The following is a 12,765-nucleotide window of genomic DNA, read 5'->3' on the forward strand; positions in this document are numbered from 1 at the left end:
TCCTGATTGATCCATCAAGGATGGAAAGAGACAGGAACAAGATGGCGGAAAGTCTATTAAATCTCACCCTAGAGATCATCTACCAGCTTACTGGAGAGGTGAGAGATTCTGATGATGTCATCATGACATCATTCTTATCTATAGTAATAACAGATGATATGACTGGAGAGGTGATGGACTCTGGACATGTATGTAGTGAGATTTATTAATGTGTCTCCCCATAACCAGGATTACACAGTAGTGAAGAAGACCTCTAGTGGGCGCTGTCAGGCTCCTGTATATGGAGGAACCCTGAGCCCAATCCCAGGGCCTCCACCTCACCCCCTGATACAGGAGGAGATCAATGGACAGAAGATCCTAGAACTCACCAACAAGATGCTGGAGCTGCTGACTGGAGAGGTGACAGTGCTGGGAATGCTGGGACATTATACAGTAACTGGAGGGTCGGGGTGATGACTGTATCATTGTGTTGTCAGGTTCCTATAAGGTGTCAGGATGTCGCTGTCTATTTCTCCATGGAGGAGTGGGAGTATTTAGAAGGACACAAGGATCTGTACAAGGAGGTGATGATGGAGGACCAGCAGCCCCTCACATCAGCAGGTAATAGACATGACTATATACACATGGACTTCCATTATTTGTATGTACAGAATGAATTCAGTCCCTGTCTGTGTTTCCTACAGGTAGATCCAGTAAGAGGACAACACCGGAGAGATGTCCCAGTCCTCTTCTTCCACAGGATGATGATCAGGTAGATGGAGATATTCCCTATGATCAGAGGTGAACCATGGGTTTCTGCCGCCTGAGGTGGACGTCAGAAAGCCCCCCCCAGGAGGGGGCGGAGCGGAGGGGAGGGGCCGAGCGGAAGGGGCGGGGTCAAGTGGAGGGGGCAGGGCCGAGCTGAGCGAGCGTCTTTAGCAGGCAGAGGACCTGCTTTCTGCCTGAGCGTGAGGGGCGGCCGCTGGAGCAGCGCTGCTCCAGCGGCCTCCCCAATCCACCGCTCAGTGACGGTGTCCCTAAGCCAGTCCAGGACAGCTTGTCCTGGACTGGCTTAGGTCAGCAAAAATGCCGCCCTCCCCGGGGCCCTGGCATAGCGCCGCCTGAAGCGGTCGCTTCAGGTCGCCTCATGGGAGGTGCGGCGCTGCCTATGATGTGTAGACGGGCTGTGAAGTCCTTGTGGTCAGTCTTGTTGTTTCCAGCTATATTAGATGATATATATAATAATAATAATACTTTTTTTTTCTATAGCGCCAACCAGTGGCGGTTCCAGGGTTTGCGGGGCCCTTGGCAATTGATTTTGGCGGGGCCCTACTTACCGGGGGGGTCTGGGGGTAAGGTGTTTTTTTAACTAGTCAGCTGTGCTTGACCAACTTATAAAACTGACCTTATTTGTGTACTATTAGCTGCATTGGGAGCATGCACACAAGGCCAGTGGCATAGAAGCAATGTCATCTCGCTGCTGGCTTTGCATAGGAAAACCCACCCACCAAGCCTCGTGCTTGTAACCCATACCTCCCTTTTGAAGATTAGAAAGAGGGAGAAAACTCCACCCACTTTTATGGTGACTCCACCCATTCTCATTCATTTTTCATGTGCTCCCACACAGTATAATCCTCCTACAGTCACCCGTAAATTATATGTCCCCCCCTCCATCTCTCCCCCAGTTTCATATACACCCTTCATCTACCCCTAGTTTCATGTCCCCCCCCTCCATCTCTGTCCCCAGTTTCATGTCCTCCCGTTTCTGCCCAGTTTCATGCCCTTCACCCCCCCTTCATCTGCCCCTTGTCATGAAGTTCTCCCCCCCTTCATTTGCCCCAGTGTCATGCCGTTCTCCTGAGTCGCCCCGGCTCGGCCTATGTAGATTCACGGCGCGAGCAGGCCCGACACCGGGGGCGGCAGCGCCTTGAAAAAGGGGAGTTTTACGCAAAAATGGATGAAAGAAAAATAAAGAAAAATAAAAGTTTGTCGTGACGCCAGTTGGGGTTTCGGCTTGAGGTGAAGCCGGGCACTGTAGGCAGGGCCTCTGGGAATAGGTGGTGATGCAGTGCCAGATGTTATACCCTCCCCAACCAGGGCAGGTCCCAGGGCCAGATGATATAGGTGAGGAAAGGATGATTTCCAGGAGGAGTAACAGAGGATCGATGAAAGAATACAGTCCAGACAGGGGTTAACCAAACACTTACAGTTTACTTCTGTAGTCAGCAGGAGATACCAGATGTTACAGGAGGATTCACCTTGCTCCAGTATAGTGAGATGCCAGTCTTCCCTTTTACCACTAATATGATTCAGCCTTCCCCTGCTGCTCAAACTCTCTAATAGATTTCCTCTGGTCCTGGGTTCCAGGAGCTCAAAGGTTAATTACAACTGGGTAGATCCCCCTTCTGGACAGCAGGTAACGCGAGTTCTTTGGGATGCTGGATACACTCACTCCAACTCTGTATGTTACTGAGCCTCCAGGTAACTTGCATTCACTAGGCCTCGGTCCAGTGAGTCTCTCAATGTTCTTAGTGTTTCTCACACTAGTTAGGAATTGATGGTCCTATAACTGCAGCTCCGTGCCTGTGAGGTCTCATCTCACCTCTGCAGGTCTCCGGCCTCCTGTGCTATCACACCATGAGGCTGCAGCACACACTGCACCTCCACACACCTGCTCTCTCTCTTGCACACTCCGATCTGGACTGAAAGAGAGAGAGACCCTCTTCCAGTCTGTAGCTCCACCCCTTTTCTTAAAGAGATAATGGCTGTGGAACTTTGTGTATGCTGACAGGTTGACTGGATCTCACTATACCTTCACAGTACACAGTGTAGATCACATAAGATGACATTTGTAGTGACCCACTCTGTGGGGCGCTACACTCCCCCCCATCATTTGCCCCAGTGTCATGCCATTCCCCCCCCCCCCTCATTTGCCCCAGTGTCATGCTGTTCTCTCTCCCTTCATCTGCCCCAGTGTCATGCTGTTCTCCCCCCTTCATCTGCCCCAGTGTCATTACGTTCTCCCCCCCTTCATCTGCCCCAGTGTCATGTCGTTCTCCCCCCTCCCCCTTCATATGCCCCCAGTTTCATGGGCCCCCTATATTATGTTCCATCTTAATGTTTAACACAAAAAAAACCACACTCACCTTCCATCGCTCCACCGCCGCTCTCTCCACAGTCTCACTCATACACATCGCGGCTACAAATACCGGAGTGCAGCGTTAAAGCAGGAGGTGAACTTTGACAGCTCCTGCTTTAAACGCCTATGTATTCAGCTCATCGGGGTCCATAGGGACATACCTCCTGCCGACTGGGACCATTTTGTTAGGTCTGGGCCGTGGGGCCCCGCTGGGCGGGGGCCCCAGGCGGTTGCCCGGCTCTGGATCCGCCCCTGTGTAATACCACCCATTTATGAGGACATGACTGGTCTAGGTATAGGACACATATAGGACCTGCTCCATAATTTGCAGCTCTTCAATTTGGCCCTAACACACAACCACAAAAACCACGACCGTGTGTACTGGGCCCATTGAAATATATAGTCCGTACTTTTATCCACAATTGAGGATGACGCTAGGTTCACACCTGCGTTCGGGTCTCCATTCTGTGGTTTCCGTCTTCTTGCATGCAGAAACCACAGACCGGGTCTGGCCGTGAGCGGCGGTGAGCGTTTTATGCTCTCCGCCGCGAAACCGTTTTTTTAAAATCTGGACACAATACTGCATGTCCGACTGCATGTCTGGATTAAAAAAAACGGTTTTGCGGCGAAGAGCATAAAACGTTCACCGCCGCTCACGGCCGGACAGCTTTCTCACCCATTCAAATGAATGGGTTTGAAAGAGTCCTGCAGGTTTCCGTCTCCTGCCTCTGTTTTGTGCAGGAAACGGAAACCTGCAGAACGGACTCCGGGCGCAAATGTGAACGAGCCCTAAAAAGTACAGTCATGTGCATTACAGCTTAGATACTCCATGGGCCTCATATTAATAGCAATTAACCCCATCATGTCCCTCACTTTAACCCCCTGTGTGCCTAACATAAGAGTTACTGATATGTGAGAGACACTTGTGAGAGACAAGTGTATTGCCGTCTATGGGAGATTCTATACATTACTATCGCGGAGGGTCATAGACCAGCCGCGATAGTAATATATATCTATGACAGGCCTGGGAGCCTTCATTAGGCTCTCGGCTGTCATCGGAACAAGTCGGCTCCTGCGGCCTCGCCGTGCAGGAGCCGGCCTGCATCACTAAAGGTATGGGGCCGGTGGGGACCGGCCACGGGGCTAACTAACTGCCGGGACCTGCGGAGGAGGAGCGGATTTACAGCATGCCACCGCTGGTTTTCTTCAGCGGCAGGAGCGTGGCAATCTGCAGGCCCCGGCAGCTAAGACACTCCCCGGCATCTGCTGTAATAGACCGGCAGATGCCGGGGAGTGTCTTAGCTGCCGGGGCCTGCAGTATTGTCACGCTCCTGCCGCTGCAGAAAACCAGCGGTGGCAGTAGCGCGGCCGTGCTGTAAATCCGCTCCTCCTCCCACATTCGGACTATAAGACGCACCCTCATTTTCCTCCGAAATTTTTTGGGAAAAAAGTGCGTCTTATAGTCTGAAAAATACGGTACTTTCCCTATACTAATAGGGAAAGTATTCCACCGACAGGGGGCCCCTGCAAGTGCTGGGGCCCTCGGCAATTGCCCTGCCGACCGACCTGACCTACGTTTTGTTAGGTCCGGGCCCTGCCGTGGGGCCCCGCTATGCACGGGGCCCCGGGCGGTTGCCCGGCTCTGGATCCACCCCTGGCGCCAACATATTCCGCAGCGCTGTACAATTCGTAGGTTCAAATACAGACAAAGATACATAACAAAGAAATAGTCACTTCACACACTTGGACTGAGGGCCCTGCTCACAAGAACTTACAATCTATGGGGTAGAGGGGGTGACACATGAGGTAGCAGGGGCGGCATTGCTTATACAGAGGTCAGACACTTTTGCAATAGAGGTGACTGTCATTACACAAACAAAACTTTATGAGCCGTCACCATTCGTGTCCTTTAACGTGCAGATGAGGCTTGGACATATATAGTTAGCCTGAAACGGCATCATATGCTGTGGGGTGATGTGGGAGCGGGGGCAGAGGAGGGTTTGTTTTAGGGATTCTAATTATGGTACTGAAGGGTTTACATTAGGAATTTAATCGACCGGTCTGATAAGATGTGTCTTTAGTTCGTGCTTTATACTTGTGTAATGAGAGGTGGAGATGGAGGATACAGCTGACCATAGATATTACATGGTGTCTGGATATTCTTACAATCTTCTGGCTATGGAGACTGCTGCTTGGAATAAGTAACCAAGAGACTAACGCTAGGTTCACACCTGCGTTCTTCTTTCCGTTCTGTGCTTTCCGTCTTTTGCATGCCAAAAGACGGAAAGCACAGACCGGGTCCGGCCGTGAGCGGCGGTGAGCGTTTTATGCTCTCCGCCGCGAAACCGGATTTTTTTATCTGGACACAGAGTACTGCATGTCCGACTCTGTGTCCGGATTATAAAACCCAGTTTCGCGGCGGAGAGCATAAAACGTTCACCGCCGCTCACGGCCGGACATCTCTCTCACCCATTCAAATGAATGGGTGAGAGAGAATCCTGCAGGTTTCCGTCTCCTGCCTCTGTTTTAGGCAGGAAATGGAAACCTGCATAACGGAGTTCACAACGCTGATGTGAACGAGCCCTAAATGATTCTTTATTTCCTCATGAGACAAGTAACACTGGATGTATCTGGTAGAATCTGATCTCCTGCACTGAAATATCCTGAAGCACGTCTAGGCATGCCGAGTATACATGTGTATGAGATTGTTGTGGTTGTCACTGAGCCGTCATCTAATATCTATGTCCAGCTTCACATTTAACTCCTCAGGTCATGTTTGGCCATTATGGTGATAAAAAAAAAAAAATTCTCCAGATCTAGAACATTTCCTTATGACTTCTCCACCTGTCTGACTTTTCTAATATTTGTATTACAGCATTTTGACCATGGTAAAGATGTGAGCAACATTAATGCTATATCTATGAGAATACAGGAAGATCCCTATGTGAGTGGTGATGAGGAGTGTGAGGAGGACATTCCTACAGGGACCCGCCCAGGTGAGGAGTCACCACTATATAAAGCACAGAAGGGTCACTGATTCTATTCTGTTTAGGGCTAGTTCACACGTAGGCAAAGGGGCGGATTTTACTTCAAAATCCGCCCCTTTACAATGGTGGTCTATGTAGACCACCGGGCTTTTTTTTTCCGCTAGCGACGGCTGCCGCTAGCGGAGAAAAGAAAGGACATGCCCTTTCTTCAGGCGGAAGCCGCGCAGGCTCAGACACGTCATTTCGCGGCAGGCGGGTTTTGACAAGAGAGAGACGCGGCTCGCTCGGTGTCAAAACCCGCGCGGGCAGTTCACGTGTGAACTGACCCTTAGACTATTTGTTGTTCCCCGATTCAGGTAAAATACTAATAATACAGGAATATAAATGTGATACCGCTATAGGGGGTAATAAATGTAGTATAGAATAGAACGGACAGCAGGAATATGGACTTGACATCGATGTGAACGAGGCAAATTTCTTCCTCACCGGCTGTCAGTCCTCGTGAAGGGAAAGAATTTACCAGAATTATATAGCAGATTATTTCAGGTAGCGGAAAAATAATCCTCCTGCTCGATCTTCAGGCAGATTCCACCTCAGAGCTCTATGGAAATAAATGGGAGGTGGAAAATCCGGCCTGGCCAGTAAGGAATCTGATGGAGATTCGGGGGCTGATTTGGTAAAGCGGAAAAATTCTTCTTCTGAATTCCTGAAGCAGCTTCTACAAATGTCACTGTGTAAACCTCACCTTAGACCCCAATCACACTATGGAATCCGGACTAGAAAATCTGGTCTGTAAATCAATCACATTTCCCAGCCCGAACTCTGTCCACACACCAGGACTCCCCGTATCTTAGTGATCTATGACGCTAGGAGTCCCTGCTTCCTTGTGACTCCACAGACCATACTACATACTGTATGGGACAGCAGATCCGTGGTGAGTTCAGGCTGGGAAATCCAGCAGATGTGGTTTGGATTCTATTGTGTGTATGGGGTGTAATACAGTAAGATTTATGGCATCCTACAGTATTATTCCACATAAGTGGCCATATTTAAGTAGCCAGGGATTGTGTTCACCTCTACAGTGACCTAGAGCAGTGGTGGCGTCTCCTGCCCCGCTTCATTACTATTCACTATCACTGACCTCCGTCTCAGCACAGTGAATACTAATGAAGTAGGCCGCGCTGCCGTCGTTTGCTGCCTGTGCCACTGACTTCACTTCTTCACACGGTCTGAAGAGTCTCAGGCAGCGGCAGCTCAGTAGGGAATATACTTATAAGGTTATGTTATTCAATAATAGTAACATCAGTTTCCTTCTTGTCAGATGACTGTACCAGGAGCTCAGAGGGACATCTGATATCTACAGATTATACAGCAGAGGATCATGGTATCACACAATATCCATATGAAGAACATGTCATTACCCCAGATATACCCTCAGCCCTACAGGAGAAAGATATTTCTTCTAATTCATCACAGTCTGTTAAGCAAAATAAAAGATGCAGAAGAGGTGTTATACATCAGAGAACTCACACAGGAGAGAAGTCATATTCATGCCCAGAATGTAAGAAATGTTTTACACTGAAATCAAATCTTGTTCAACATCAAAGAACTCACACAGGGGAGAAGCCATATTCATGCCAAGAATGTGAAAAATGTTTTTCATCTAAATCATATCTTGTTGAACATCAAAAGACTCACACAGGGGAGAAGCCATTTTCATGCCCAGAATGTGGGAAACATTTTGCTCATAAATCAACTCTTCTTGCACATAAAAATTTTCACACAGGAGAGCTTTCATGCTCAGAATGTAGGAAATGTTTTGGTCAGGAATCAAAACTTGTTGCCCATCAGAGAATTCACACAGGAGAGAAGCCATATTCATGCCCGGAATGTGAGAAATGTTTTACAGCTAAATCAATTCTTGTTACCCATCAGAGAATTCACACAAAGGAGAAGCCATATTCATGCCCAGAATGTGTAAAATGTTTTGCTGACAAATGGCATCTTGTTCAACATCAAAGAACTCACACAGGGGAGAAGCTGTATTCATGCCCAGAATGTGGGAAATGTTTTGCTCAAAAATCAGATCTTGTTGCACATCAAAGAACTCACACAGGGGAGAAGCCGTATTCATGCCCAGAATGTGGGAAATGTTTTACAGGTAAATTAAGTCTTGTTAACCATCAAAGAACTCACACAGGGGAGAAGCCATATTCATGCCCAGAATGTGGGAAATATTTTACATCTAAATTAATTCTTGTTAACCATCAAAGAATTCACACAGGGGAGAAGCCATATTCATGCCCAGAATGTGAGAAACGTTTTACTCAGAAATCAACTCTTATTAAGCATCAGAGAATTCACACAAGAGAGAAGCCATTTTAACATACGCATGGAAAATATTTTAACCAAATGACATCTCCAACTGCATATATCAGAACTCACACAGAGAAAAACAGTTTCCAGAATGTTTTACCTCTAATTCACATCTTAAAACTTAAAGAGCTCATCAAATACAGGAGCCATTTTATTTATTTTTTTCTTAAACTCATTTTATTGACAATTAGAATGACATTTAGACTGGACTGACACCAGGATTTTTGTCACATAGTTTGATGCAGTTTTTCAGTAAATCCTGGATGGGTTTAGTTTCCCTTTATCCAGGCATAAAACATTACAGTCCTTTATTCTTGGCAAGGCCTGGGGTTACAAGAGGTATCTCTGCGGCCTATACTGTTTATACATCTTTCCCATATCCCTTTAGACCACCGTATACAGTGACACCTCTCCAGGCCATCACTCCTTTGAGAAATTCACCGACTCGTACACTTACATCTTCAGTGACTGATTTTCCTGCCTTTATTCTTTATGAAAGTTGACTCTCTATAAGGAGACCACCTCCTTAACCAAACAAGGAACAATTTTTTGAGCAAACTCTTCAGGTGGGAACCCCTAGGCCCAGATTTACTAATAGTCAGTGTAAACTCATACAGGCAGTCTGACACTACACCAGATTTATCACAGTGACTGATACTGGATGATGAATCTGCCCTATATATATCCAGTTTTGTCTCCATTTATACCACCTCTTAGCTGAGTTGAGCCAGAATTTGAGCTGCACTCAGGAAATGTCGGAGGAGCCCATTTTTGAACTTGGCCAAGGGGCCATTGATTAGGGAAAGAAGAGCCAACAAAGGAGATGCTGATAGAGACCCGCCGGTGAATTCTGTGTAGATATTAAAGATCGCAGTACAAAATGGTTGTTGCACAGGTTACAGCCACCATATGTGGAGGATAGTGCCCTCTTCTGGGCGGAGTCAAACTGGCCCACCGAGAAACCACTGAATCCCCTGGTGTCTTCGTGCCCTTAGTGGTCCTGACCGGACCCCCACTGCCTTTTTTTTAATAGGCCGTAGAGGTCTGATAACAGGTGACCCCTCCTGTGACCATGATCTCAGATGACCAAGGCCCCACAGCACTGACATAGTTATCAGGGAAAGCCTGGTTCCCCCGACAGCTATACATATTGCTAACGGAAAGGGGCTGCCTATTCTTATACACTGGGGTCACTTCAGACCTCACAGTATAATAATATAATAATAATACATTTTATTTATATAGCGCCAACATATTCTGCAGCGCTGTACAATTTGTAGGGTTCAAATACAGACAGAAAGATACATAACAAAGAAAGTCATTTCACACAATGGGACTGAGGGCCCTGCTCACAAGAGTTTACAATCTATGAGGTAGAGGGGGTTAAAGTTAGCCTGAAATGGCCTCATATCATGTGGGGTAATGTGGGAGCAGGAACAGAGGAGGGTTAAATTTTGGGGATTCTAATGACGGTACAGAAGGGTTTACATTAGAAATTGTGATCGGCCGGTCTGATAAGATGTGTCTTTAATTTGCGCTTGAAGCTGTAGAAATTGGGAGTTAATCTGATTGTCCGGGGTAGAGCATTCCAGAGAAGTGTTGCAGCTCGGGAGAAGTCTTGTATACGAGCGTGGGAGGTTCTGATAATAGAGGATGTAAGTGTTAGGTCATTGAGTGAGCGGAGAGCACGGGTTGGGCGGTAGACAGAGATGAGGGAGGAAATGTAGGGAGGTGCGGCATTATGGAGAGCCTTGTGGGGGAGGGGGATAACTTTATATTTTATTCTACTAGCAGTACCCACGACTTCGTCCGCGGAACCCTGACCCCCTGCGCGACCCACCTGTAGCGCCGCGCAGGCTTCTTCATTTGCCTTGTGTCCACAGCGGCTCCCTTTTCCTCATCTCCCCCCTGGTGCCCGCCAACCCCCTTTTTTTCCTACCCACTCCCTCATGTGCTCGCTTCTTTCTCCTACCCCGTGCCCCTTTTCCCCCATAGTCCCGTGTCCCCTTCCCCCCCAACACCATGCCCCCTTCCCCCGTGTTACCTACCCCATGCTGCCTTTTTCCCACCACCCCATTCCCCCTTCCCTGTCTTACCTACCCAGTGACCCCTTCCCCCCCCCCCCCAAACCCTGTGTCACCTTTCCCCCCACCAACCTGTGCCCACGGCTTCACCAAACCCTGGGCTTCCCGTGCACCGATGTTACAGGGGTGCCTATGAGGTCCCCCCTCCCGCAGCAAGCCATGTGCCCCCATTCCATCTGTGGGCGCTGTGGCGGCCCTGTCCTCGTCCCCTTTCCAGGGGCCCCAGGGTTTACCTGCCCAGGCCCCCCCATTCCAGGCGTCCCCCACTGGACCGGCAACCTCCTCACTCCCAACACCTCACCCCTCTCCCTTCGCAAAGTCCCCTAACTCGCCTGTCGTCGCAACCCTTCTCCTACGGCCGAATGACACTGTAGATAGCCCTGAGCAGACATGAGCGACATCCCCGACGGACATGCAGAGTCCAGAGGCCACAGCCGCCACGGGACAGCAGGCCGAACCGGCGTTCCAGACAGTGGCGCAGGCGACCCCCTGTCCGGCCTCGGCAGAGCACTGCGGTCCTGTGGTAAGCCCACACAGGCGGGGCAGTGTACGCACTTCTCGCTGCCCCAGAGTATGGGCGCTGATTCAGGACGCTGTGGACCTCTGAGAGCCGCCATGTTCTTGTGGACGCCGACTGATAGCTCCGCCCACATAGAGAAGCGGCACCCATCCAGGTGAGCTCCTGATGGGGCTGGGATTACATCATCCCAGGTCCTACAGCGAATTCAAAAGTGAAAAGCACCGGTCACGGGAGTGAATTGCGGTGGTGTACGGTAATTCCATGTAGCCTATCGGTCAATCTGGGACCCAAGGTATGTATGTGCGCAATTTCAGCCAAATTCATTTGCCCGTCTAGGTGTCATTGCGTCCCCTTTCCAACCCCCCCTTCCCGACCCCTTTGCACCCACCCCTGCAACCCCGGCCTCCTCCCCTGCCTGGGATTAGGAGCTAGGCCAGAGAGGGCAATAGGGAGTTTGTGGCTTGCTATGCTAAAAAGTGTGTGGGATTGCAGAGCTGGTGGTATGAGTTGTGGTTTTGTGGGGGTCCTGGCAAAAACGTATATCTGCAATTGTGACGAAAAGTAGCCTAGTAGGATAATGAATAGGCAGCCATTGTAGTGACTGGCACAGACCGGAGGCATCGCTGTAGCGTCTAGCCTGATAGATGAGCCTGGCCGCTGCATTCAGAATAGATTGTAGAGGGGAGAGTTTAGTGAGGGGAAGACCGATTAGTAAGGAGTTACAGTAGTCAAGGCGAGAATGAATCAGAGAGACAATAAGTGTCTTTAATATAATATAGTATAATTGGAGGCCTTGGGAAGGTGAGTAAATATGACAAATACTTACACTCACCTCTCCTGGGACTCCAACAGCTCCCGACATCATCTTTGGGACTCTTCCAGGCTGCGACTGAGGTCAAGCGTCCCAACAGTGATGTCTGAGGTGAATGACCACAGTCTCCCTGTAGAAGAGGACCGGAGAGGATGGTGAAGACAACCAGATGAAGTGAGGATGCCCAGGAGAGGTAACGTAAGGTGAGTATAAGTATCTGCTGTTTTCCATCACCACGATTATTATATTTTGGGGTCTGAGACAACCCCAGTGTATAATAATAGCGCCAAAACTAATTGGAGTGACAATACTCACAAATTTTTGTTGAATTTCATGGGGTTTGCCTGAAGTGGCTTATGTGGGACTCTTAGGAGCATTTTACACTGTTTGGGGTCACTGTGGGGAGCATATTATACTGTGTGGGGCCTCTATGGAGCATATTCTGTGTGGGGGCCACTGTTGGCCATTATACTGTGGGAGGTAACTGTAAAGCATATTATACTGCGTGGAAGCCACTGTGCAGCATATTTTACTGTGTAGGGGGCCAATGTGGAGCATATTATACTGTGCGGGTGCTACAGTAAAGTATAGTACACTGTGCAGGGGCCACTGTGGAGCATAATAATATGTGGTGGCCATTGTGGAGCATATTATACTGTGCGGGAGCTATGGTGAAGCATATTCCATTGTGCAGGAGGCACGTCTCTACGCCCTGTACCCGCCCACACACTCCTAAGCCACAAGCCCCGCCTTCCTAGCTCTTTAAACACTAACCTGGGAGGCGGCGGCAGCGAGGCGAGAAGAGCAGCGTGGAGCCGCAGCGAGGCGAAGAATAACACCGGGCACCGGAGCAGCCATCTCTGGAGGTA

The 12,765-nt window shown here is 49.1% G+C and overlaps 1 pseudogene; it reads left to right on the top strand.

The window, feature by feature from the left end:
* LOC142189602 (uncharacterized) overlaps window positions 1–12,765 on the top strand; it is a 243,420-nt pseudogene that overhangs the window by 123,535 nt on the left and 107,120 nt on the right.

The sequence above is a fragment of the Leptodactylus fuscus genome, chromosome 1 (genome assembly GCF_031893055.1).
Source record: "Leptodactylus fuscus isolate aLepFus1 chromosome 1, aLepFus1.hap2, whole genome shotgun sequence".
In the NCBI taxonomy this organism is placed as follows: domain Eukaryota; kingdom Metazoa; phylum Chordata; class Amphibia; order Anura; family Leptodactylidae; genus Leptodactylus; species Leptodactylus fuscus.